Source organism: Mirounga angustirostris, unplaced genomic scaffold, assembly GCF_029215605.1.
Source record: "Mirounga angustirostris isolate CCGP_5_RB_7025 unplaced genomic scaffold, mMirAng1.0.hap1 SCAF_9, whole genome shotgun sequence".
In the NCBI taxonomy this organism is placed as follows: domain Eukaryota; kingdom Metazoa; phylum Chordata; class Mammalia; order Carnivora; family Phocidae; genus Mirounga; species Mirounga angustirostris.
Window position 1 is genome coordinate 43,213,000 of NW_026991717.1, and position 24,958 is coordinate 43,237,957.

At 46.6% G+C, this 24,958-nt stretch overlaps 1 protein-coding gene across 11 annotated transcripts in view; it reads right to left on the reverse strand.

Annotated features, from left to right (window-relative positions):
* The window catches only part of TLN2 (talin 2), a 430,586-nt gene extending 406,456 nt beyond the window's left edge, over positions 1-24,130 (reverse strand). For 8 of the 11 annotated variants that reach the window (XM_064570358.1, XM_064570361.1, XM_064570366.1 and 5 more), the window contains exon 1: positions 23,972-24,130. The gene's annotated coding sequence lies outside the window, so the exon portion shown is untranslated. Of the gene's footprint in view, positions 1-23,110; positions 23,491-23,971 lie in introns of those variants that run through there. The other 3 variants (XM_064570362.1, XM_064570354.1, XM_064570355.1) reach the window with 2 other exon arrangements.
* Between the last annotated feature and the right edge of the window lie 828 nt (positions 24,131-24,958).

A 24,958-nucleotide genomic window follows, 5' to 3' on the forward strand; every position in this document is an offset into this window, starting at 1 on the left:
AATGAACTTGCTTTTTAGAAATATACATTATTTAATCCAATATATCCAAAATATTATCATTTCAACTGAAATTTAATCAGTATAAAAATCATTAAGGAGGGGCTCCTGGATGGCTCAGTCAGTTAAGCGTCTGACTCTTGGTTTCGGCTCAGGTCATGATCTCCAGGTGGGGAGATGGAGCCCTGCTTGGGGCTCCGCACTCAGTGAGGAGTCTGCTTCCCCCCTCTCTCTGCCTCTCCTTCTGCCCCTCCCCCCTGCTCACACACCCACACTCTCTCTCTCTCTCTCCCTGAAATAAATAAATCTTTAAAAATATATATTTAAAAAAGTTAAAATAATCATTAACGAGGTATTTCACATTCTTCTTACGCCAAGGCTTTGAAATCTGGTGTGCATTTTACATTTATAGCACACATCTCAATTTGGATGTTAAATCTTCACTGGAAATGCTTGCGCTAAACTTCAATTTCATAACATTTATAGCTGAAAAAGCTGTACCGAAGTTATTCCAAACACGCTTAAAAGTTTCCTGATAACCAAACTGAGATCCTGGTTTTAAATTTAAATGAATTAAATAAAATCAGAGATGCAGTTCCTTAGTCGTCCTAGCCACACTTCAAGTGGTCAACAGCCCGTTGTGGCCAGTGGCTACAATAATCAGACAGGTTGAACGTGTCTCCTTTCCAAATGACCCCACACCACAAGCTTTATTTTCTTAATCATCAGGGGTAGGAGGGCTCTCAATGAACAAAGGCATGAGGGATCTGTTGTTGCTGTGAATGCCTAAGGGCTTTCTGATTCTAGCACAGTGTATCACTGTAATGTCCTTTCTCGAGGATGAGCGAGAGTCTGCCAGGTACAACCAGGATAGGGTTGGGCTCTCCCAAGAAAAAGGGCTTGGAAAGCAGATTCCCAGAGCACCTACTATGGGCCAAGCACTACACTGAATATAGAGTAGCTACTGTCCCATTTGGTCCCCATCATCTTGGGGGTGACATATCATTAAGTGGATTTAAAATATAAAGAAACCAAGATTGGCCACGATGGGGAAGTTGCCCAAGGCCCCACAACTTCCCAGGGAGACCCTTCCTTTTTACCAGGCCACATCAAGACCCAAGGATAGCAGGGTGAGGGGGAAGTAATGCTATGTCCTCTCTACGTTGAATACCAGGTAGAATCCAAGACAGGCCAGAATGTAAGTAATCAGAGATGACAAAGCCAAGGCACTAGAACCACATACTGGTCTGAAAATGAATGTAGATGCAAAAGTGGACCAAACGGTAAAGGCAGGGAAAGACCTGATAACCCTAGTTCTTATATTTTTGTACCACTAAACAGTGGTGCCACCTCACTGCCCACTGGGCCACTGGCATTGTTGTGGCCAAGAGTCAAGTGTTCAGTTTCTTCTGCCAAGGCAGAAGCTTTCCTTAGCTCTAAATTCACAAACGTCCATCTAGACTGGATTCAGTTCTCCCACAACCCGGATGCCAAGTCTGAGGTCCCCACGATAGGGTTGAAAAAAGCAGGGAAAACGATTTTCTGATCCAGAAATCGAAGAGCGATCAAGTAACTGAAACAACATCCAAGAGGAAATTTCTCTACATGAATATTGTCATTTAACTCCACGTTTATTGGAGAGTCCTTAAATAAGGCCATGCGACAGCAATTCTCTGAGCTTTTTCGGGCATTAGAGGAAGTGTAAACATGCCTGGTCTGCAAGACATATAATAAAGCTTTGCCACTTACTCTACAGAAAGCCCAGGCACTAAAACGGAGGAGGAAACAAAGATTCTTCCTGATTCTGGTTGGAGATGGAAAGAAGAGACAAAGGTGTGGAAGGAGGCAAGTCAGTGGGAGGGAGGGAGACAAAGTGAGTGAGTTTAACTAATTCATAGAGGCAGGGAGAGCCCCATACAAATAGTGAGAATCAGACAGAACCCCTACCAGCTAAGGGCAAGCTTTGATTCCAGGATACTTAAGCCACTCTCACCAGGGCAAAGGAGCAAGGCTGTTGCAGGAAGGTCAAATGCAAATCAAATAAGCCTCTTTCCCAGTAACTACCTAAGAAGCACCTCTTTGAAATGCAATCGTCAAGGAAGATAAGGCTCTATCTCCCAGTTTCCTGGGAGGGCCAGGGCCTAGCTTTAACCGGCCCCTTACTCCAAATTGCAAGCCCTACCTCCAGTTAGCAGAAACAGGGTAAATTTAGCAATTTGATCTTTTTTTTTTAAAGATTTTATTTATTTATTTGAGACAGAGAGAATGAGAGAGAGAGAGAGCACATGAGAGGGGGGAGGGTCAGAGGGAGAAGCAGACTCCCTGCCGAGCAGGGAGCCTGATGCGGGACTTGATCCCGGGACTCCAGGATCATGACCTGAGCCGAAGGCAGTCGCTTAACCAACTGAGCCACCCAGGCACCCTAGCAATTTGATCTTGAAGACATGAATATAATGCATTGTACCCACTGAGCTATATAAAAGAATGAGATTTCTTTCCATCTTTATAATCTCTAGCTTTGCAATCCTTGCAGCAGGCTGCCTGTGATCATCACATTCTGGTTTAATGCATATTCAGTAATTGTTTTCTTTTGCCTTTGTGGGGAAGTGTTCTGGGTTGGGAAAAGATTTTGCTTTTAATTATATTTCCCAAGTACTCCTCAAAGAATCACCCCAACCTCCACCCAGACCTGACCTCCCTACAGTTATTTTTAAGCTGTTTTCAACTAAAAGGGGTACAACTATGGTTTTATGATGGGATTTACCCTATGGACAGGGGAGGGGTCTCCCACAACTCAGATACTAAAAGAAAAGATGGAACTTGGTCCTCTGAATGTAGCTTGGGGACAGTCTCTTAAATCAGCCTCCACACACCCCAAGTACCACAAATTCCAGGCAAACAGTCCCAGCAGGTCACAGAGCCCCTCAGCTGGCTGGCTCCAGACCTTAGTACCAACTGTGCCCTCTGCCAGGAAAACCTGGCAGCCACCCCTCCCTCCCTCTCTGGGTGACCCCCATCAGAGCAGGAATCCTGTCTTACTCTGCTCGTACATTCCCTAGCACAGAGAGCAAGGCACGAACGAATGGAAACCTTTAACTCTGCTCTTCTCCCTCACAGTCAAAGTCAATACTATCTCAACATTCAATTTGTTTCAGTTGGAGACATTTGCTCCATGAGGAAATGTTTCTCAGAGAGCTGTGTTTCAACTGATAGAAAGAAAAAGTCCTTTTTTTTTTTTTTTAAAGATTTTACTTATTTATTTGACAGAGAGAGACACAGCGAGAGAGGGAACACAAGCAGGGGGAGTGGGAGAGGGAGAAGCAGGCTCCCCGCAGAGCAGGGAACCCGATGCGGGACTCGAAAGCAGGACCCCGGGATCATGACCTGAGCCGAAGGCAGTCGCTTAACCAACTGAGCCACCCAGGCGCCCCAGAAAAAGTCCTTTCAAGAGAAGAATGCTCATCAAACATTTTTGCTATCACACAGCCAGCAGAAACAGGTGAAAAACACCCCGGCTGTCTTAGCCCTGCCACTTTGCTCTGATATTCTCTCAGCAGGAACCCTGTCTCTCTGCTAGGCCCTCAGCCAGTTTGGGCATCTCTTCCACCTCTTTCTCCCTGAGATCTGTCCATCTCTGCCTATCCCTGACAGGAACGTGACTGTCAAAGGCATCCTTGAGAGAAAATGTTTTTGTTTTTGTTTTGTTGAGAAAGTGTTCTTAAATAGACTCTCTCTCAAGTCACAACCAGAGAGTGCTTCTTGCAGAGTCCAATCTGAGGTGAGCTAAACTGTCCTATCCATCCAGACAGCAGGGCTGGCTGTTGTTAATTATTACTGAGCACTAATGGAAATCTAACCTTATTTACCCCAACCACCTGGCCTGGGTCACCAGAACAAAAAGCCAACCCGGGGCACCTGGGTGGCTCAGTCGTTAAGCGCCTGCCTTCGGCTCAGGTCATGATCCCAGGGTCCTGGGATCAAGCCCCGCATCAGGCTCCCTGCTCAGCGGAAAGCCCTCTCCCACTCCCCCTGCTTGTGTTCCCTCTCTTGCTGTGTCTCTGTCAAATAAATAAAATCTTTAAAAAAAAAAAAAAAGCCAACCCAACGCAAAATACTTTGGGAAATGACCAACCAGAATGCACATCCAAACAGCTTTTGCTGCTTATGAAATGTAGCAAACCTTGGTGTGCGTTAGAATACCCTAGAGAACTTGTTCAAATCTGTAGTCCTGGGCCCCAGCCCCAGAGTTATGATTCAGTAGTAGGTGGGGGATGCAACTGTCTTTCTTTTAAGTTCCCAGGCGATACTGAGGCTGTGGGTCCCAAGAGCACACTTTGAGAAACCTGATGAATGTAGCACCTAGCCACCCACTGAAGGGCAGAGACAGGCCCTGGCTTCTTGGACTGACTGTGGCAAGGCCAAGCCCAGTGGTTCTCAAACCCAATTCCCCCAGAACACTGCTATTCTATCACTGAAATCAAAGCATGGGATTTCTCTCCAGTTTTCAAAGCAAATTAAACTTCTGACACCACTGAGTGCTTGCTTCTATTATAATCTAAAAGTATTTATAATTTCTCAACAAATTTATGTCTTTTGTTGAGACTTCATTGAGTTCAACCAATGTGACATAATAGTAAGAAGCAGCTGTATGGCCTGGTTGACAGAACCAACACAACATGGAAGAACACTGAAGTTCAGAGCACTTGGCCTCTAGCTCAAGCCCGACCTTCCCAAGGCACCTCCTTTGACCATACAGCCAGATGCCCTGATCACCTAATAACATGCCCCTGGGCTGCTGGACGAAAGAATGGTCGCCCTCAAAACTCAATCTACTGGACAACATAAAATGGGCACACGCGTTAAACTATTTTAAACCAAGGCAATGTGTATGCGACTGCTGAACCGTATGGCATAAACGATTACAGGCTTCTTATTTTCCACCCAAGCAATTAGGGATCACAGAAACGGCTACATCCTCCCCATGCCTCTGCACTGGAGCCCTTTAGGGTCCCCGACTCAAGCCAAAAAGTCTTTGTCAAGTTTCTGCCTTCCCACAATTTAATTTTAAAAATGTAATATGCATCTGTCCCTGTGGACCTTGGCAAGAGCATATAAATCCATGCCCGACATTGAACACGAACATTCTGCCCATGTCCAGTGCAGAGGTTTCCCTTGTCCTGGGTGCTGTAAATCATCTGAGCTGGTAACTCATGCCAAGAGAAATAGCCTGGTGTAGAATCCCCAACGACAGGGATATTTACCAGCTTGTGATTTTTCTTTCCTGACCTTTATGTGTAAGGTGGGCTAGCAAATGAAACCAGCAGATTAAAATGGTCTATTCCATTAAAAAACAAAACAAAAACATCATGCTAGTTTTAAAGGAGGATAGGGCCAGCACATCTGGATCCAATCGTTGTAAAGTTTCATAGTCTTAGCATCTTCCCTCCCAGAAGGAAAGCAGCAGAGCACAGGGACAGCGCAGAGGACAAACCAAGATCCCTGGATCCTGACCCAGGCTTTGCCACTAGTCCAATGTGTGACCTTGAACAGAGTTACTGACCTCTCCAGGGCTCAGTTTCCTAAAGAGTCTTCAGGGCCACAACACCAGTACCAACTAGTAATAGGATTCAAGTGTTGATGAATTCATAATTCGCTTTTCCTCTTGATTGTATGGGCAAGGACTGCAATTCTCCTGGGAGGAGACAAAGCCATTGTTCCTTTCTCTGTGGGGCCTGTCGTTTCCCTCTTTGCCTCCTCCCTGTCCTCCCCTCTCCCAAGCCTGGCCGCCTGTCCATTTCCCAAATTCAGCTTCTCGGAGCAGGGCTGGGATGTGAGAAAGCCTCCAGGTGAGTTTCCCGAACTGGCACTGAGCTCTCTCCTGAGTATAATGTCTAGCACAGCAGGACTTTTAGTTCCTCAAATAAGCTTCTAATTGTCTTTTCGGAAATGTGCATGGACGCTTATTTCAAGCCATTTGGCAAGTGCCTCGAAGGGTATTTGCTCTGACACTGTGCTTGAAGAGGGAGGATTTAAGAGTCTGGAGGAGCATTAGAATAATTGCACTCCAGCTGATCCTTCCTTGGATGGAGATAAAACAACTTTTTCAGGCACCCACACCAGTATGATGCAAAACCCCACAGGTCTCCAAAACTTACAATCACAGACTTTTACATTTGGACCTCAAACTTCTCCCCGGGGCAGTAGGAAGGTGTCCTGACAGGGTTAATGGACGCCAAGAATTACGACACACTTGGGCGGTCCCAGCAGCGTTCTGCTGTCCCCAGGCATCACTCTGCCCAGATGCAATATTATCAGGACAGTCAGGGCTTCTGACAGCCGGCTGAAAACAGGCCCTGAGTCAGTAAGAACTGAGGCCAGAGGATGTGGGATGAGCATTCAATCTGGAGTCAGAAAACGGAGCTCAAATCCCTGGCCTACCAACACCTCCCTGGTTTAAAATGTTAACAGGTGGGGGCGCCTGGGTGGCTCAGTTGGTTAAGCGACTGCCTTCGGCTCAGGTCATGATCCTGGAGTCCCGGGATCGAGTCCCGCATCGAGTCCCGCATCGGGCTCCCTGCTCGGCAGGGAGTCTGCTTCTCCCTCTGACCCTCCCCCCTCTCATGTGCTCTCTCTCTTTCTCTCTCTCAAATAAATAAATAAATAAAATCTTAAAAAAAAAAAAATGTTAACAGGTGTCCCCGCCCTCTACACAAGCCCTAATTTTCCCCAAATTTATTGTGTGTGCACATTCACCCCAGGGTCTTATTAATATGCTGATTCTGAGTCAGCAGATCTGGGTAGAGCCTGAGAGTATTGACAAGTTCCCAGGTGGAACGGATGTTGCTGGTCCATGAACCAACTTTAAATAACAAGGAGATTGATGATCCAAGCCAGTGTTGCCCAAACACCCCTGCTAAGAATCACACGCGTAACTATTAAATGCACTGATCCCAGAGCCCCAACCCAGATGGGTGCAGGCCTGGTGAACTGGAAATTTAACAAGTGCTCTGGGGAGTCTTAGTATCAGAGAAGTCTGGGGAAGCCCAGTCTAACTCATCTGCATCTCTTACAGCCTGTGGGAGTCCTTGCTTCCTTTCCCTTGTTCTCTTCAGTTAGGGTTCCTTAACATCTACTAACCTAGCTCCTGCTTCTGGGGGTGCTGTAGATACATGTAGATACATTTAGAGTTCTCCCAAATTTTCCCAAGACCTGGTACACTTAGAAAAAGACCATCTTTGAAGGTGCCTGGGTGGCTCAGTCGGTTAAGCGACTGCCTTCGGCTCAGGTCATGATCCCAGGGTCCTGGGATCGAGCCCCGCATCGGGCTCCCTGCTCACCGGGAAGCCTGCTTCTCCCTCTCCCACTCCCCCTGCTTGTGTTCCCTCTCTCGCTGTGTCTCTCTGTCAAATAAATAATAAAAATAAAATCTTTAAAATAAAAAAAAAAAGACCATCTTTGTAGGACCCGAGCTCTGGCAGCCCCCAAGGGGCTGAGGAAAGACTGAGGGCACTATGTCAGCACACCTCTAAACCATAACTCAGCTCCCCGGCTGGAAAGCTCTGCTCCCATCTCAACCGTACCAGTCAGTGAGCAAAACCAACCAACAGAGCCCTCCAATCTGTCTCCCCATTGTTGTGAAGGTGATCCAAAACACAGAAGGAGAAATAAACACCTCAAACTCCTGTCTTGAGGCTCTCTATAAGGGCCAATGCAGCACAGAGGCGAAAAAGCATATACGTCCATTTACTCACCCTCTTTAACAAATTACAGATAATAACCATGAGCCCAGAAGCACAGTCTGCTTTACGCTCATTATCTCACTGAATCCTTGCGCCAAATCCTTGATTTGTCTGTTTTACTGAGGACACCAAGGCTTACAGAGGTGAGGTGTCTTGCCCCAGGTCACCCTATCAGTGGTGGCCACTGTATAACAGGCTCTCACACAGGACCCTTTGCAACACTCATCCCTGTTCTGGTTTGTTTTAATGCCGCCTGCTGACATATATCCTGCCAGGTCCTGCTTTCCATGAGGACAGGTCCCAGGTCTGTTTTGTTCCAGGGCTGTATCAACCATGCACCTCGAAGACACTCAGAAAAACAGTTGCCAAGCTGATGAATGTCTTCAAAGCCAGAGCTTATCCATGATACAGGCTGCTTCCAAAACTGTAACAAGCTTACAGGCACTCCCTGGTTTAAAAGACTCCCAACTGATAAAATATGAATGTATAAGATGTAAGATGGAGAAAAGATGGTGGAAAGGGAGTCAGAAGGCCTGAGGACTCTTCTCCTATTTCTGCCACCTTGCTCTCACACGTGGACAAGCCACTTGACCTCTCTCTACACCTCCATCAACATGGTTTAATCCATCCCCCAAACCTCTGTGAACTCCCACCATGTGCTGGATGTGGAGCTAAGAAGAAAATGATCTGGAGGAATGAACGAGAGGCCAAATCCATTCCTCGGCAGCCCTGTGCCAATCCCGCTCCTCCCCCCACCCTACTGAACAGCAACAGAGATATAAAGCCCACGGGACAGTTTTCAAACAAGTACGAAACAAAGGGGGTCCTAGGGGGGTCATTTGCATCACAAAAGGAATCTTAGCAAACTAATTCACAAAAAGGATGGCTAGCCTTGACAAGTTCCCCTGTTACATTCTTTGAGTCAGGCTACTTAAGTATTATGACAATAAACGTCATCCTTTTTAGGTGTGCAGTTCTATTGATTTTAACAAACACACGAAGTTCCTGCTGTGGTTTTTAAAATAGTTTATTTCTAACTTTTCAAGAATACGTTGAATGTCCAATGAAACAAAATTAATTTTTGCTCCTCTTCCTAAAAGTGAAGGTCCCCATTCTGCCAGAAGGAAGAACAGAACTGAAAATCTTGTCTGGAGGGGTGAGGGGGTGGGGGGATCAATTTGCAGAAACATCTGTTAGGCATGGAGCATCGAGTACCAAGATCCATTCGTCCATGCAACTGAATCTCCTTTACTAATAAGAGTTCCCTCCTCCTAACCCTCCCCCTCACATTTACCAAAATTTTTTTAATATGCACACAGAGCCCAAGGACATAAACATATTTCTACCAAAGGTCACCCTTAACTGAGCAGTTTAAAACCACAAAGCCTCCTTGAATTAACTCCAAAAATTTGTAATAAATTTCACATACTATCAATGTTCCAAAGGAATTTACCTGGACAAAGAACATAATTTTGTTTTAAGACTTACCTTAAAATGAACTGTGTGAGCTTATGTAAAAAAAGGGAGGTGATTATTCAAATAGAACTCTAAAAATCTATTCAAAATACATCTCCACTGCAGAATTAGGTCCTTGTAACTTGAGACCAAACAGCATTCCTAGCCAGAAAATGGGAACAATGCAGTCAATCTAACAGTATTTATAACTTTACTATGAGGCTGGTAAAAAGCAGAACTGATTTCCAAGCCTTAGCTCAGAGGCACTCAAAACTTCAGTATACCTAAGAATCTTCTGATTATAAAAACTCCACATTCTTGGACCCCACAAAGACCTACCAAATTAGAATCTCTGGGGACTAGGCAGCTATAGTGTTTAATCTTAGTCCTAGGTAATTCTGAGGGTTGGTGGCTAAAGACCACACCCTAAGAGATACAGCCCTAGTTAAGGAAGCACGTGTTTTGTTTTGGAATCACTAAAATGAAGTTAAGATGGTAACATAATTTGGACATTGATCCTGAGTACGGGTTATAATCTGTAGGCTAATGGCCATGGCTTAGAAATGTTCATGCTATGCAGAGAGGCTGGTCATTGTAGTATCAGCAGAAAAACCACACGGTGACAATCTTTCATCAATGAGTGGCCGCCTGCTCCAAGTGTGGTCCCCAGACCAGGAACTTGGAATTAGAAATCTCGGGGGCTGGGGCCCAGGAATTCATGTTTTAACATTTCTCCAGGTGATTCTTCCACATGGTGCATGCTCCAGCATGTTTTAGTTAATGCAAATACATTTTATAATGAGAAATACTTAATAATCACAATTTCTTCTTGCCTTGTCCTCCTGCTGGTTTTATTTTTGCTTTGCTGAAGGATACGATGTTTGTTACCACCCTCTCAACTTATCTCCCACCCCTTCCCCACTATGGTACAAAATGTATATGTGTGGCACAGAAAGTTTGAGCTAGCTTTATTTCCCACTAGCTGAGGGACAATTAGCACATCCTAGACAGCCAAAGAGCTCCAACTGGACCCATCAGTATGGTGGCAGAGGTAATTATGAAGGGACATCCCCTCGGGCTCTCAGCATCCCCTGGTTCCAGGGCGTACCCTTCCATGATGCCTCCTAAGGCCTCCCATGAAAGCCAGCTGACAAAAACTCAAATGGGTACTTGGTGGTGTGGGTGGGTTATTCCCCCCTAAAATATTAGGTCTATGATAGAATGCACTCATTCTCACATTCTGGAATACATCAAAATCTCCAAGGGAAATTTAATAAAAATACAGATTCCTTGGTTACAACCTCAGCTTCTGATTCAGTAGTATCCCAGAGGGACTCCAAACCCTGTATCTTAGCAAGCTTCCCAGAAGATTCTTATACATAGCAAGGTCTGTGAATCACAGGTGTTACAGGAGAAACCTACGCTATAGAGTAGAAAATCTGAGCTTAAGTCAAGCTTACCCAGTATATGGTATGTAAACCTTGGAACACCTCAGCGTCTTCAAAGTAGAAATAGCGCCCACCTCACAGGGCTGTTATGGTGGCAACACACGTACAAGGCCTTCGTGAAATGCAAAGTGCCAAAAAAGGGGAGTAAAGTTGGTGGGTGCAGAATTCCACAACGATCACCAATGAGGGTCCCCTTAGCCTAAAAAGGTAGCTTCAATAAGAAGCATTCCACGTCAGATTTGAATTCTGAGACACAGGTCAGTCTAACAATCTGTGATATGCATTGACGCGTGTCCCCTCAAAAATGGTATGTTGGGAGTCCTAGCTCCCCAGAACCTCCGAGTATGACCTTATTTAGAAAGGACCTTTACAGAGGTAATCAAGTTAAAATGAAGACATTAAGGTGGGCCCTCATCCATCATGACTGATGTCCTTATAAGAAGGAGAAACGTGGACACAGAAACAGACACGCACGCACGAGGAGAAGACAGCCATCTATGAGCCAAGGAGCAAGGCCTGGCACAGAGGAGCTTCCTTCATAGCCCTCGGAAGAAACCAGCCCTGCCGATACCCGGATCTCGGACATCCAGCTTCCAGAACTGAGACAATAAATTTCTGTTGTATAAGCTGCAGCTCTGTGGTACTGTTACAGCAGCCCTAACAAACTCAAACAATCTGTCAGCTTCCAGTTCAAGGGGAAAGTGCCATTCTGCTGTTCCTTTTGTGGGGGACACTTGGCCCCTGATGCGTCTCAGATTCCACAGGGCTTGTTCTAGTATCTTCACCAAGTACATTCCTAAAGCTCCATGTGAACTACTTATCAGGTTAGTGAGAGAGCCAGCTGGGGGGAGGGGGGGAGCGGAAGGGGGCATCGGTGCAGGCTCTGCAGTGGAGTCCTGAGCCTGTAGCAACCCTCACAAAATTCAGAGCTCCAAAACATCTGCAAGTTTACCAGCAAGAACGAGCAAGTGATTTAACATCCTCATAAAGCTGTCCCAACCCATCCCTGCACAGCCGACTCACACTCCCATTTTCCTTCTGTCAGAGTGGTACCCACAGTCGGCGTCCAGCACCGGCTGCTCGGAGAGCTGGCGAACCACCCTCAGCACTCCGGCGCCTGGGGATCCCAGGCAAGAGGACCCCAAAGGTCCTCAGAGATGATTTTCTCAAACTGAATGCACCTTTCTTTCTCCCTGTTAGTAGGACAAAGCACATTGGGGAAGTGCCCCCAAAGAAAATAAAACCGCAACCCTAGAGGGAGTAACCAGAGGGGTGCGGGAGAGTGAGCAACAGACTGAGCCCACTGGGGTGGTTGTCCTGCCCCAAAAAGGAGCAGTGTCTGGCCAGGGTGCAAGGCCTACAGGGTGACTTTACCTCCTACACACCCTTCTTGGGCAACCTCTCCCAGGAGCCTCCCTAGGGTAACTTTTAAAAAACCACAGGTGCCCAGGTCTCGCTCTCAAGGATTCCAATTCACTGAGTCGGGTGGGGTTTAGGAATAGCAGGATAATTAACATACAGTGTTATAATGGTTTCAGGAGCGCAATATTGTGGTTCAACAATTCTATACGTGACTCTGTGCTCATCACGATAAGTGTACTCTTAATTCCCAACCACCTAGTTCACCCATCCCCCCACCCACCTCTATTCTTTAGAGTTAAGAGTGGGGTGTTTTTGTTTGCCTCTTTCTTTGGTCTCTGCTTGGTTTCTTAAATTCCACATATGAGTGAAATCATATGGTATTTGTTTTTCTCTGAATGACTTACTTCACTTAGCATTATACCCGCTAAGGAACAGCATTTTTAAGAGCTTCTCTGGTGAGTAGGGAGCACACTCAGGGCCAAGAACCACAGCCATCAATTAAAGTCAGGGTCCCGCCAGACATCCCAAGAAAAGGAAGAAGCACCTGGTGGTGGTTGGGGAAGGGGGATTCCGGTGCCAGCTTTGTCAAGGGACCCCAGTAAGTCTCATCCTTCTGGGCTTCGGTTCTTTCCCTGTCAAAGGGAGAGGCTGACCTAGAACCATTCAGGCCTCCCATTTTTAAACAATTAACTTCTCTGGAATCACTCTAAGATCTCCCATGAAGACCTCTGCCCTTTCTTCCTGGATGTACTAAGCCCAACTGCTTTGTGCTTGCACTTCCAGGCTGCTCTTGGCCGATGCCTTACCCTTTAACCCTGCTGGGGAGGGCCCAGGAACGACAGGTGCTGAGCCCAATAGAAAGCCCTTCAAGGAGAAAATTAAGCCTCTTACAATGCCCTTGATGTAATCTCTCAAACCCAGGAATAATCCACACTCCTCTGGGAAGATCTGCCATGCATGACCTCGGGCCACACTCGGGAAATATCTTCACTTACATCAAACTAGGTCCTAGACCCGAGTGTCAAGTAATTATGGTTGGTGTTGCAGCAATGCAACTAGAGAAGACAGGGGCTGTCGTCATTTAAACACACGAAGCTTTGGGACTCTCTAAGCTGGGTGCTTGAGAGAGCAGCACTGAGGGGACCAAGGAACATTGCCATCCATCTGCAGGATCCCTCTGCCATGGGCTCAAACGCAGCAGGACAGAAAGAAGACATCTCTCCATGCAGTCAAGTGGACTCTGGGGATGAGTGATGAACCAAACAAACCACCAGAACATCGAGGTCAATGATAAACACTTCAGACAAGTGAACTTGCTGTCTTCACCCAGTGACACCAGTTACCTAGCAGACTGCTTAAGTGCCCCTCCTCTGGAGATAAAAATGAAAGGGGCAACCATGTGTCTGTAGCTCACTATCCTCCACAGGTGCCTTCTATCACTCAACAAGTAATTAGCAAGGATGGGCTTCATTCATTCATTCCTTGAACCTCTAACGCTTAACACTTGACCTAAAAAATACTGGCCCCATGAGACACTGCTTTTCCACTTCTATACTCTCTTCCTTAGCTCAAACCTGGGAAAGATTTCTGTTTCCACATCTAAGGCTAACCTCCATAACCAGCAAGTTTTCTTCCTCAATTACTCATTAAAATTTTTTGTTAACTCCTATGTGCCAGCCATTGTGGCGTGGAAGCCAGGTGAAGAAAGTGTCCCGGAGAGCCATCAGCTGGCTAACTGCGGCCGAGAGGCTGCAGAAGGTGGCAGGGAAGAGCTGCCCACCGGATAGCACTGGTACCTGAAGACGTGTGGCTTCAGTGAAGGGGTGGGGCAAAAACCAAATTGGAGTGGGTTCAAGACAGAATGAGCAGGGAGGAAATGGGGCAGGATGTATGGCAATTCTTTCAGAAAGGTTTACTATTAGGGAGGGTAGAGGAATGGAAGAACAGCTGACTGGGGGATGAGGTCAAGAGTGCGCTGTGGTTGCTGCTTTTTTCCTTAATATGAGGGATACTACATCATCTCTCTCTTGGGGGATTATCCATCAGAGAAGGAAAAGTGATCATGCAGAAGGGAAAGGCCATACATGCATGAGTGGAAGTCTTGCACACCAACAGAGAACAGGCTCCAACGCTCAGGTGGTTACAAGGCTCTGTGGTTACAATGCTGCATGGCTACAGCTTGTAGATAGGCTAGCAGATTTAGTAGGAAGGAAGATGATGAAACTCATTCCTAAATGCCTCTTTTTCTCCCTGAAATAAGCCAGGTCATCAGCTGAAAGTGAGGTGAGGATAAAAACATAATGCACCCCACTGTGCCAAGAGTTTCCCTTGAGATCTGCGGTCATAAATCAAAAGAGAGAGACGATACAGATGGCTGTGGGTTTTCTCTCGCTGGGTTCCTAGACCTCAGGCAGGAGCGAGGTAGGCGGAGGGTGGAGGGTGGGGTTTTCCCAAGGGAGTTAGATGAAGGGAGAAAGGGTCAAGGGAGTTGAGGGTGTATGCGAGCACCTGAGATGGGGGCAGGGGAGGTCAGAGGAGAAGAAAGGGATGATGGTCAATGAAACATGGAAGGGTCACCAGGTCAGAGGGCCATGTAGGGTGAAGGCTCTGTGGAACTAGGTACTAAAGGGAATAAGATGAAAGAGAAAAGGTGAGGGTCACATTGGAATGCTTGTCAAGATTTTGCTGGAGGTGCAGGTACTGGTAATGACAAAGTCCAACTGTATTTTTCAAATGAAGGGAGAGTGGGCAGTAAAATCAGCTTAGTGGGTCATGATGAGCATTTTTTTAATTGAACAAATTAAAAAGTCTAAGAGTATATTATACATAGTAAGGGTAAATAATATTTGGGGAAACTTGTTCCAGTTGTGTGTGTGGGTGTGTGTGCACACGCGTGTGCTCATATTGGGTCATCACATCAAATCACTCTCCCTTGTGAGCTGGTGTTAAAAAAAACAAGGACACTAAGGCAGGGTTTCTTAGGGCTGGCATGGCTAACATTCTAAGCCAGATAATTCTTTGTTGTGGAGGCTGTCCTGTGCATTTTAAGATGTTTAGCATCATCCCTGGCCTCTACCCACTAAATGCCAGTAGCACCCCTTCTTCCCTTTAAGCGATGACACATAAAAATGTCTCTAGACAATGCCAAATACCCTCTGTCTAGAAATAACTATGGGAAGGATGGCTGAAGTAGGATAGAGGAAAAGATAACAGAGGTGGCCAAGGCACTGAGTTGGGTGGACAATCTATATAGATTTTAAGTTACCAAAAATGTTGATGGCACCATACAACACGCTGCTTAAAAATTCTGATTATCAGGGGGCCTGGGTGGCTCTGTCGGTTAAGCATCTGCCTTCCACTCAGCTCATGATCCTAGGGTCCTGGGTTCAAGCCCCAAGTTGGGCTCCCTACTCAGCGTGGAGTCTGCTTCTCCCTCTCCCTCTGTCCCTCCCTCTGTTCATGTGCACTCACACTCGCTCTTGTGTGCTCTGTCTCTCTCAGATAAAATCTTTATAAATTCTGATTATCAAGCACCTGGGTGACTCAGCTGGTTAAGCATGTGCCTTGGGCTCAGGTAGGTCATGATCCCAGGACCCTGGATCGCCCGCATCGGGCTCCCTTCTCATCAGGGAGTCTGCTTCTCCCTCTGCCCCTCCCCACAGTGCTCTTGCATGCTCACGCTCTCTTGGAAAAAAAAATAAATGAAAATCTTGAAAAATTCTGATTATCAGAAAAACTAATAAAGCATAATTAAGCAGGGAAAATATTCTTAAACAAGCTTACAAAATTCAATTCTAAGACTCTCCTGTAAATTAAGGTATGTAATATAAAATGCTGAAATAAGTCAAACCTATAATCCCAAAATACCTGAACAAAAGCAAGCTAAGAAATACAGAAGGGGAAGCACACTGCATTCACTGCTGTATACAGGGAGACTTTACTGTTCTGATATTTGATCATTATAGAGAAATATAAATTCATAAATATATGATAAACCCAAACTAGCCACTAGTAAGATTTTTATTAAAGTGTTTTCTGATTATAAAAGAAATATACCCTAAATATAGAGAAAATTTGGAAAATCCAAAAAGTATTTTTAAGAAATTTTAAATATCTATAATCCCACCACCCAGAAAAGTTCACTTGGTTTGTTCCATTCAGGCAAAATATTAAAAAAAAAAAAAAAAAAAGTTTAAGAGAGGAGAGACTATAGTCTAGATGAACAAAATCTTCAAAAATGAGGCAACATGAGGCAGAGGACTGTAAATTGAGGCTCTCTACCTTAGCTACATATCAGAATTACCTGGAAAACTTAACCACCAATTCCAAGGCCCCACCCAAACCAATGCATCAGAATCCCCAGGTGATCCCAATGTGTAGCCAGTGGGGAGAACCCTACAAAAGAGACCCATCCTACAAGCTTAAGCAGGATCTCCTTCATGAAAATTTCTTTCCCATTTCACTTTTTTTCCATACACCCCACTACCAATTTTGCTTTGCTTATAACTTACATGTGAAATCATTAGAAAATAAAAAGCACTAAAATTAAGTGGCTAAAAATAGAACAAATGTTTATCTGCTAAAGAATTTTAGAATTAGGGGATCAGTGGGGAGGAGAGCCTTTCAGGGAAACTTCTTCTTGAGCTCTGGGTCACCCGAGCCTCTAAGGACTTACACACAAGTGAGGGTCCCTGGGGACAGCCAAGTGTGCATGTACCACTGATAAGCATTGTTAGAAATGTGTTCCCCATGGCTACAGTGAAATAAACACTTGTTGAAATTAACGGCTACTGCCCTTAATTTCCTCCAAAAAAAAAATGCACTAATGACCAGATTACAATGCAACTGAAGTAACATTTATCATCTGGTCACCATTTTCTTCACAATGCCCTTCACATGTAGCCAACTTTTTATTAAAAGAAATCAGTGACTTCAAATCTTCAATATGCATGCATGCTGAAAAACCAAAAACCAAACAATCTCTAACAGTCCTCTCCACTCTCATGAGAATCCATTACAAAATATTTAAAACAATACTCATGAACTCTGACTTTCACTGTGGAGTAAACAAACATCCATCTATCCATCACTAAATCCCCAAACACATACAACAAATGCAGACAACAGTTAAATAACATAACCCAAATATTTATTTCTCCCTGCTTGGTAAAACTGATAAAAACTGACTTAACGTGCCTTGACTAGCATTAACTTTCATCCATGACAGGGAAGAGCACTGGCTGGACAGGAACACAAGATTGGCAAAACAGGAAGCTGGTGTCTCTAAACCAGCAGTTCTCAAAGTATGGTCCATGACCAGCAAGATCAGCATCACCGGGGAACTTATTATAAATGCAAGTCATCAAACCTCACCCAAGACTCACCGAGTCTGAAACCTTGGCCCAACAAGCTGGCTTTTAACAAGCCCTGCAGGTGATTCTGATGCATTTTAGCTGGGGAACCCCTGGTGGTATCTAAACTGTGCAGCAGAGCCCTGACTTGCAGTGGGTTGAGATTCTGAATGTCCCACCAGGACTCACAGAGGATGGACTTCTTAAAATGTAGATGGAGTTTCCACAGCTTTTCAAAGTTTGATTTTAGTGGTCACTGCCAAGAATTCATAAATTCTATCAAGTTTCAAAAATCACACTAAGAGGCAAGATTACAAATGATTCAGGTGGAGCAGTCAGCAAGCTAGGGATCCTGTGCAAGACCTGAGTTCAAATGCCAGCACAGCCATTAAATAGTACCTCTCCGAGCCTTGGATAGGAAAACCAAGCCTGAGGATATGCTGCTGCTATATGAGAAGACTGCAATTGGCTAGGCCTTCACTCAGTTGGGATCAGAGAAAGTCAAGGTAAAGGAGAGTGCTTGCCAAGAGCTTTTTCTTTTTTTAAAGATTTTATTTATTTATTTATTTGAGAGAGAAAGAGAGAGCACGAACGGTGGGGAGGGACAGAGGGAGAGGAGAAGCAGAATCCCCGCTGAGCAGGGAGCCAACAACGCGGAGCTCAATCCCAGGACCTTGGGATCATGACCAGAGCCCAAGGCAGACACTTAACTGAGTCACCCAGGCGCCCCACTAAGAGCTTTCTTGATCTCTTATTCTCATTACTCTCCTGGGGGATAAAGGTAAACAGCTTTTCCTGAAGCCATCTTTTACAATGAAGGCCTTAACTCAAAATTGGGAAATCTCAGGATGTCAGAAGATAATTAACTCAAAGTTTCCGAAGAGAGAAAAGATTGCTGCAGAAGGCATCAGAGAAAGCAACTGTGATATTGCTCACCTTTTGTTTCCAAAATGGTCCCAAACAAATTTCGTATTCATGAACCAAATACCATTTTTTTTTTTTAAAGATTTTTCATTTATTTATTTGACAGAGACACAGCGAGAGAGGGAACACAAGCAGGGGGCAGTGGGAGACGGAGAAGCAGGCCTCCTGCTGAGCAGGGAGCCCGATGCGGGGCTCGATCCCAGGACCCTGAGATCATGACCTGAGCTGAAGGCAGACGCTTAACGACTGAGCCACCCAGGCGCCCCCCCAAATACCATTTTAAAGTGTTTCCATATAGAAAAGCTTTCTGTGTTTGAGCAACTAAACCAATCAAGGTGTATATGGAGCAAGTTAATCACACCCCCCTTCTCACTGCCAATTTTAAACAATCTCAAGTTTTGTGTGTCCTTCCACATCTTTCTCCAAGGTTATACACATAGGACTTCTTTTTTTTTTTTTTTAAAGATTTTATTTATTCATTTGAGACAGAGATATATATAGAGAGAGAGCATGAGCAGTGGGAGAAGCAGAGGGAGAGGGAGAAGCGGACTCCCCGCTGAGCCAGGAGCCCGATGTGGGGCTCGATCCCAGGACCCTGGGATCATGACCTGAGCCAAAGGCAGACGCTTAACCATCTGAGCCACCCAAGCGCCCCAGGACTTCTTTTTTAAATCAGAAATAGGATCGTACTACATATGACACTCTGTAACTTGATTTTATTTACATTTTATATCATGGATATCCCTTGCAAAATAATCCAAAATAAACCCTATCTTATTCATCCTACTGATGGACATTTCATGTTGCTTCTCATTTATTTACTTTAATAATCCTACAATAAACATCTTCATGCACAGATCCTTGCATGCTGATGTTTTTCTTTCTGTAAGACAGGACTCCAAATATGGGATTGCTGGGGCATATGGTAGCAGGTTCTAAACTTAGAAATAAATTGTCTGCTTTCCTTAAATCTTACAGCAATTCATACTCCCACCCGAGAGTCTGCGAGTTGCCCCCCAACACATCTAACAGAAGATGTTACCAATTTTTTAAAAAGTGGGTCAACTGGATGGACAGAAAAGTACTGTTTTGAATTTGCATTTCCCTGACCATTGTGGAGGTTAAGAATCTTTTCACATGTTTATTGACCATGTATATCTCTTCTTCTGGGAACACTGTTCATATCCTTTGTTCATCTTTCTATTATGTTGTCCTTTAAAGACTATTTAATCACACACTCATTCCCTCCCTACCCCATCTATTAGATATGTAAAGTACAAATGAATATCACCCCCTAGGAACTCAGCATGTGAGGTTAGGGCAGGGGATGTCTTCTTAGCATGAAGCACATGGTAAGCCCTCAAAACAATTGCTGAGTAAGTGAATAGGAGACTTTAAAGAATTTTGTTAAGATTGCAGCAAGAAGAGTAAAAAGGAAATACAAATATTCATTACTTTTCCTACAAATTCAGAACAGCATCACTTTGGCTGAAATTAAATTGTTGGTTAAGGGAAAAACAAAACCATGTTCTTGGCATTGACTCTGAAAATCCACTGTGAAATGGGTGGCAAATGAGCCCAGTCTTAATTCATAGTTCCGGGTGACACATAAAGAAAGGCTCTCACAACCAAAGCATTTTGTACCCAGCCTTGTCTACCAGCTGTCATTCAAATGGCACCTGCTACAGAGCCAAAGGTTGTTAGGATGGTGACGGACAGGAGAAGCCTACCTTAAGCATTTCATTTCTTTTTTAGTTTTTTGTCTCCACCCCCTCCAAGATTTTTTGCCTTTTAAAATCCCCTGCTTATTGAGAAGGGGGCATGTGGAGGGGGCCTACAGGGGGAGTTCGACAGAGTTCAGATTCCTTAACTCTTTTACTTTAGGCAAAACATCTGGTTAAACCCACCATTTATCCCCATTATTTGTAATAGTTCTGTTCGGCTTATGTTTTAACTAGTCTCCTTATTAAATATAAAAGTAATAGGATTAAGAAGTTCTGGGGGAAAGTACTGTAATTAAAAAGGCACCAGTTGGGTATGTTAAGCTGTAATTCTGGCCCTGCTTATTACATTCTCCTTCTTTAAAACATTTTTGTACCCAATAAAAATGACTTTGAATTATTTAACTATTTTTTAGTACTTCCTGTATTGGCCAAACACCACCCAAAGTCTCCAAGAAATCATTCTGACTCAGAAGTTCTGAATCAATAATGTCACAAGTTTCTGACACTGTCCCAAGAGTGTGGACACGCGCACACACACCACAACACACACACCACACAGCCAGGTAAATGGACAGGCAACTCTCCAAAATGCACAGGCGTTTTCTAACCTTTTGAAGTTATAAAATCTTCTTAACAACAACAACAACAAAAATGCAGGAACTTCGATCAAGTCACAAAGTTATAATATGAATCAGGCAAGAAGCAACAAAGCACAATTTATAACACTTTAAGAGAGGCATAAGAAATTGATAAATATGAAAGGAGTAAACTTGGGAATGAAGACTGAAGGATTTGCAACTTTTTTAATTTTTTATTTCAGCTTTATTAAGAAAACTTCTATTTTTTAAATTTAATTTTTATCATATAACATTTAGCACATGCACACAGTATGTAACATATATGTAGTTGCAAAGCATAATGCTAAAATGAATAAATACATTTTTAGATGTATAGTTTTTTTTTTTTTCTAAGCATAGTTGGTAAAAATTTAGATTGTTCACCATCTGTAACCACCCTTAACTGGTCTTGGGAACTAATAATCTGCTGGGAGTGAGGAGTGGAGGTAAAGGGGAATCGGAATAATTTTTAGGTACAAAACACAGAAACTGGACTAGAAATCTCCATCTCCCCCCATCACTCACACACACACACACCTCTTTGCAAAACCTGACTTCCGGTGAAAATACTCTAGGAAAGAAAGTGTTTGGTTTGAAAAACCCTAAACAAGTAGGTTTAGCAGTAAGTGAATTCAAGACACACCTATAAGCCTAAGCCTGTAAAGAGTATCCGCAGTAGCTCATTTAACAGAATAATTGTAAAAATTTGTTTTCCGTTTGCAGGTAGAACCACAACATCAACGTCAAAAAAGACTTTAATTAAAACTCTTTTGTATCTCCTTGATAACCTGAGTACAAAGGCAGAGAAAAATCAGTGACTTCCCCAATCTGAAGAGCCCTGTGTTTCTGTGATTCAAGGTACCACCACTAAGACTAGGAACTTGACAAAATAGATGGTTTTCTGCAACTGACTTTATTCTCTCCTAAACTGGTTATGCTAATTTTGGATAAGTGTATCTTGGGCTCTGGGTGTTTTCCACAATTCCAGGGCTCAAAGAAAAAAAGAAAGAAAGAGAGCATTCGTGCAGGTAACCCTCAAGGCCACTTGTCACATCCACCACCCCTCCACAGTGTTTGCATAGATATCCCAAATCAGCAAACACGGAAGATAAATCTTGAAACGCAACGCTGACATCCACACTGGAGGAACTTAATGAAGAGGACTAGCGAAGGAGCAGCCTAATCCCTGACCTCACAGGGCGCATCCCTGATGAAAGCTTCACACACCCCCACCTGCCTTTTTCTGTGATCCCTTGAAGCCTCTCCAATGATGAAGCCCCAAAGTGCTGACATGACCTCAATACTATGGCATCGTTTCAATAAGACGCCAAGGAGAAAGGCTGGCATGTTTCTGCATTCAGCTGATTGTAGGTCAGCAAACACGCCCTTCCTCTGCCCCTCCACAAAGCAGAGATCGCAATCTACTGTATTTCAAAAGAAAAGAATGCCCACAGCCCCACTCCTGCGAAGTCGCCAACTCCAAGCTCTGGAGAAGGGAGGAGGATAGCGCGCAACCTGACGAATGCCACCAACTCAGCACACCCAGGTGCTATTAAAGCCAAAGTACGCGGTGGAGCACCAGCGTGCCTGTAATTTATGTACATCTGGGGGCCCATTTCTCGGGACGTCATCCCTGCCCTCCTCTTTGTGTCTTGGACAACGCCAAACACCTCAGCAGCTCACGCTTCTCTCGTCTTCTGGAAATAATCGGAGGTTAGTTTTCACCACGAGACGCAGGGATTCTGAAACAACTCCCTTTCCCCTAATCACCTCGACTCTTCACGAGCGGCACAAATTCAAGTTTCCCCCACGCGTCACCTGAAGCCCCAACTTCTGGAAACGCCCCCCCCCCCCCCCAACCTCGCCTCCAAGAGCAGGCATCGCGGCGAAAGCCGAGCACGCAGCCGCCGGCGCTGCTGCTGTCGCCGCCGCAGCCAAGGAGGCGAGGGGAGGCTCGGGCCGCTCCTCGGCCCCGGGGCGACCGCAGGCCAGGCCCTCGGCCCGGACCGCTAGCCGGCTCGCCTCCTCTCCCGCAGGGACAGAGCCCCCGCGCGGTGCGAGCGCCCAGGCGAAGCCCGGCGCCGGGAGCACGCTCTGCACCAGGCGCCCGGCCGGGGGACGCCGCCAAGCGCACGGCTCCGGCGGAGCGCCCGGGCAGCCGCGGCGGCGGGGGAGAGGGGCGTGTTCCCTGCGCCTCGGAGCCTGCACGCGGCATCTCAGCGGGACAGGGAGCAGGGGCGAGCCGGGCGCGCAGCCCCTGACGGCGGCTCTGGGCCCTCCACCCGGGCCGGGCCGGCCAGCCGGCCGACGCGCTGCAACCCGCGCGACCCTGCGGGAACAGCCTCCGTGCGCGCTCTGCGCGGCCGCCTCCGCGCCTCCCTCGGCGCGCAAACTTTCCTGGCGAAAACCCCTCCCGCCTCTCCTGCGGGGGCGCCGCGCTACCCCCCGGGCCCCAGAAACTGTACGCCCCCTCCCTCCGCAGCCAAGACCCACTGAAAATATGGCGCCCTCGAACGTCGTTCCTCGGTCCCCTCAGGGAATCCCGAAATGCCCAGTCCCCAGGAGCCCCCCGGCTCCCAGTGAGCGCGAAATTGTAGCTTGCGGGGCCGAGGAAGGAAAGGGCGCCGCTCGTCCAGTCCGAGGCCAGCGGCACTAAATCCAAATCCTGCTCTCGCATTCGGGCGGGCGCTGCCCAGGTCCCTCAGCAGCCAGCAGTTTTGCTGGTGGCGAGACTGCCAAGGGGAGTCGTAGAATCGGCAGGTCTGAGAGTCCGGGACTGGACGAGCTCCGCACCGGCGGGCTGTCTTCGCCTCGAGCCTCGGCCGAAGACTTGTTTGCAAAGTGGCGCTGGAGTCGGGGCGGCCAATGCTGGAATGAAGCCGCTTCGACCGCGCCAACTCTCCTGGCGCGGGGGCCCGGCCGGGGCCGAGGGGACACTCCATGCAGGCGGGGCCGCTTTTCAAAGCCCAGTTACCGGAAACCCAGCGGGAGCCCCGGAGGGGACTGGCTAGCCGCCCCCGGCCAGGAATCCGCTCTCAGGCGCCGGCTGCCAGCCTGGTTGCAAACCGCTGCGCCCAGGTCGAGTGCAGTGAAACATACATGTGCAATAGACAGGTGCATTAAATTTATTTTATTTTATTTTATTTATTATTATTGCAAAAAGCCCTCCTAGGATATCAAATCTGGGAGCTTTGCAGGTTTTTTTCTGCATTGGCATCACTCACGAGATGCAAAAGGGAGGAAAAAACCACCCACATTTTCCTTCTGTAAAGGGGAGGGAAAAGACACGAGAAATTCATGCAACGTGCATGCAGCTGGAGGAAGAGGAAAACCCGAGTGAGCCGTGCGCCTTACCGGGGGATGCATTTACTGTCTCATTGCAGAGCGCCTGCCCCGGAGTGCAGCCGGCGTCCCCCCGCGCGCCCGGCGACCGCTCCGCTCCCGCAGCCGCCTCAGCCGCTGCCGCCGCCGCTGGCTCCGGGCGCGGAACAAGAGCCGAGGGCGAGCGCGAGCGCACGGCCCGCGAGCGCCGGGAGGGCAGGAAGCGCGTCATCACTCGGGGACGGCGCGGCCCCGCGCGGCTCTAGTCCAGCAGCGGCGCCGTGCGGCACCCGGGCTGGGCCAGCGAGGGCCCCTTCTGGGTCTCTACCCGGTGGCCTGGTGCTGGGAGGGTGCGCGAGGGGAGGCGACGCGGTGGCCGCGCTGTCGTGAGAAGAAGAGGGCGCAGAGTGACCCCGGCTCCCCCGGACTCGGGGTCATCTGAGAGGGAGATTAGAGAGGGAGAAGAGGGGACACGGCGTCTATGGAATGGGGCCCCTGGGGCCGCAGAGCGCTCCCCGCGGGCCACTGGCCACCCTTGAGCGAGCGGCGTGGTTCCGAAGAGAGGACAGTGGCGGGCTGTGGAGTCCTGCCCTGACGCCGTCGGCGGGAGCCGGCAGCTGGCTGTCCCTCTCTCTGCACGTGTTGCACATGCGACACTGAAATTGGTCAGAGGTCACTTAGGGTTTGAGAACGGCTGTAGGGAAGGGGCAGCGGGGACACTATTAAATTAATAAGGAAAAATCTACTGCCTTCTATGCCCTTGAATAAAGTTAATTACATACTATTACATATACACAGTCATTAGGATATGTAGGATGACATGAAACAACATGATGGTTCTTAAGGGGGCAAGGAGACAAATCACAAAATACTGTGTACCGTATGATCTCATTTTCTTAAACTGTGATGAACGGGGAGAGGTGGAAAAGACTGGACAGATAAACACTGGGACAGTTATTAACTAGATCTCTCAGTGATTGGTGAAGTGTGGGTGATTTTTCCTGCATAGTTCTAGTTTCT